This window comes from Hordeum vulgare, chromosome 1H, assembly GCF_904849725.1.
Source record: "Hordeum vulgare subsp. vulgare chromosome 1H, MorexV3_pseudomolecules_assembly, whole genome shotgun sequence".
NCBI classification, from domain to species: Eukaryota; Viridiplantae; Streptophyta; class Magnoliopsida; order Poales; family Poaceae; genus Hordeum; species Hordeum vulgare.
In genome coordinates this window covers 21,322,212-21,325,366 of record NC_058518.1, presented here as the reverse complement: position 1 = coordinate 21,325,366, position 3,155 = coordinate 21,322,212, and the positions used below count along the sequence as shown (strand labels likewise).

At 47.4% G+C, this 3,155-nt stretch overlaps 1 long non-coding RNA gene across 1 annotated transcript; it reads right to left on the bottom strand.

Moving 5' to 3' along the window:
* Positions 1-506: 506 nt before the first annotated feature.
* On the bottom strand, positions 507-1,813 carry LOC123405138. The gene is made up of 2 exons (XR_006611947.1): positions 953-1,813; positions 507-839 (listed from the first exon to the last, which is right to left on the bottom strand). It is a non-coding gene; the product is annotated as an uncharacterized LOC123405138 (long non-coding RNA).
* Positions 1,814-3,155: the final 1,342 nt, after the last annotated feature.

Sequence of the window (3,155 nt, the reverse complement as noted above, 5' to 3'; positions counted from 1 at the left end):
AAATGGACCGTATGCTATTGATTAAATTTATAGCATAAGTAGAATTTTAAAATTATTAAATAAGTAAAATAATAAATAGAATTTTAAAATTGTTAAATAGGTAAAAATAACATCATATTTAGATTGTACGCATTACTATTGATTAAAATTACATTATAAATAGTATTTTAAAAAATTAAATATGTAAACTAACGTTATATTCGTATTGTACACATGTTTCCAATGAAATTTCATATATAATAAATTCAAAATTAGAGTTACAGTTTAAAAGATATGATTTTCTAAAGTATTTGTCACTTATAATTGAACTGGAGATTTCTTAATAAAAACTATAGGGCTTTTCTTGAAAACATACAAAAACGATTCCTTTTTTACTGAAGTCTGGACTGGGGTTTGTTTCATGAAAAATGAAGGAGGTTTCTACAAATATTACAAAAAATGATTTGTTTTTGCACTTAAATCCGGACTGTGGGTTAATTTCGGAAAAATACAGGGTGGTTTATGTAAAACGCGCGAAGTCATGTGCACTTAGCAAAACAGTCAGCAGAACTTGGAAAAACAGGTTCAGAAGGCCATCTAAGATCACTTGCTGTATACAAGAGTTGGTTGCAGAATAGGAAGATTGAAGATCCGAGAGAGACAGAGAGAGAACCCAGCGTGGAAGAGAAGAAGCCACCGCCTTGTGAAATCTATGAATCCGCTTCCAGTTGCTTGCATCAACTCTTTGTAGTTGACTGCGGCTCCCGCTGCTCCAGACCCATTATACCATCCCAAGTTATGGAATGTGTGAGACGAAAGGCCTGAACATAAACATCCATGCCTCCTTGAAACCTGCTTACCTGCAAGTTGGTGCCATGTTGAGTCTGAGAAATTATGAATAAATTTCAGAATCGGTGCTCATCCGATGCAAGATGCAACTGGTAGGATGACGAAAGAAATTTATGCCGCTCACCGATAGATTGTTTCATATGTCTGCCTAAGCTGATGCCCATGCCTCCTTCAGGTGAACTACAAAATTACGACAACAATTAACAGATAACATCCATGGTCGATGATTCGAACTAGCATGTCTACAAGCCAACATAGCAGAAGCTTGCCACGGCTGACGGTGCCAGCTGATCAAGTACTTTGAATACCCCGAGCATATGGACATTTCCCAAACGTGGTGCCCAGCCACATTTCCCCCTGAGTGAGCTCGGAAAATGGCCACGGTCTTGGCCATATCTTCTCCCTTTGTCGCTGACCTGTGGTTGCAGAGGTGGAGGTCACGGCTGCCCTTTGTTGAACATCACGGGCACCGCGGCGACGTCCTTGACGTGGGCACGCACTGGAACTACCGTAAATGGCATTGTGGGGTTGGATTGGATATGGACGAGTGGAACGGCACTTGAAGGAGACGCGCCCAGAGATGATGTTCGCAGCGCCCTTCTGGCATCGTCCCCCCGAGCATTCGGTCGAGCACCTGGTGGGCGTCGGCGTGTCGAGCTCAAAGGACGGCGAATGGTTGCAGCAGAGGAGGGGTCAGCCGTCGGAGAGGGCTCTGACGGTGGCATTACGGATGTAGAATCGCCCCGAGTGGTCAGCGACTGACCCTGCTTCCGGTACCGTGGTCAGGACCGGACGCCGAGCATGTGGTGGGCGTCGAGGCGCGCGGATAAAGTTGATGGCGTCGGCGTCGAGGCGCGCGGGTAAAGTTGATGGCGTCGGCGACTCGGCGTCATCGATGGAAGGCGTCATCTGCCACAGTGCCACCGCGGCAGAGAGCTCGAAGGAGGCGTCGGTGGTGGTGCGGCAGCCGGCAGGGATGGGGCAACGGGGTCGCCGCCCGGCGTGCTTAGCTCGCACTCCATTTTTCAGTTTGCCTCGCGACAGTGTAACAAAGGTTCAGCCAGCGCTAACAGAGAAGGGAATCGTTCCGCCGGTCACGTGCGGCCGCGCGCTCGCTGCTGGCAGATGTCGCAACTTTTTTCGTTAAATTTGCTGCAAACTTATGTTTCTTTGATACAAATGTTTTCCTATGCAGCTTTTTTTCTCATGTAAATTTGTTGCAACCAGCGTCATATTTGTTGCATATACGTTTGGTTACAACTCCAGTTCTTCGAATTTTTCGTTACAATCGATGTTTTTACTTTTGCTACAACCGTGTTAATTTTTGCTACAACCGACATCATGTTTTGCTGCAACCGTTCACTAAAAAAGTTGCATACACGTCACGTAAATATATGCTACAATCGACGTTTGATTTTTGCTACCACGCACCATCAGCTTCGTTTTTTTGCTACGATCATGTAAATATTCTTTTTGCTACAAATTTTGTTTTTTCTTGCAACCGTTGAAAAAATTATTGCATCGCATCGAAATTTTGCTGCGTAGGGAAAAAAATATTGCATGCGGATCCAACGGTGCGGACGACGTGGGGTTGGTGGATCCTGCGGCTCGCGCGGCCGGCCGAAAGTTAGGGCCGGCGCGCGGCGTAGATCACTCCCCAACAGAGAAACTCTTTTTCTAGCTGGCAAACATTCGCTGGAAGGGGTTCACACATCCAATCATTTCGCTCGCAGTTGTAGTTGTGATGAGATGACAGTCTCCATCGTGTCACCGTTCGATCTTGCGGTCGCGGAGCAACTAAAACTACCAGGAAACACTGCCCACCTGCCATCCCCTTTCTAGCTACGGTTGTCACACAAAACCATCTATAACCGCACCCCTTAAAATTTCCTTAAACGTTCGGACATACCGTCCGGTCAACGACCGATCACGAAAAAGCGATCCACACGGACCCCTCAAACCGGTCTCAAACGCCGAGTCTGACCTGCACCCCTCATATTCAGTCCAAATATGGAGAAGCCCGGACGCGCCTGGGCACGTCCGCCTGGCCTAGCCCGCATCTACCCCACATATATTCGTCCCCATCCGCTCGCCGGACGAAACCCTAGCCACTTCACTCCACTCCCATCCTCCACCCAAGCTCACCTCCGGCATGGCGGCAGCGGATCTGGTCGCCGCCCGGCGTGCTCAGCTCGCACTCCATTTTTCAGTTTGCCTCGTGACAGTGTAACAAAGGTTGAACCAGCGCTAACAGAGAAACTCTTTTTCTACCTGGCGAACGTTCGCTGGGAGGGGTTCACACATCCGATCATTTCGCTCGCAGTTGT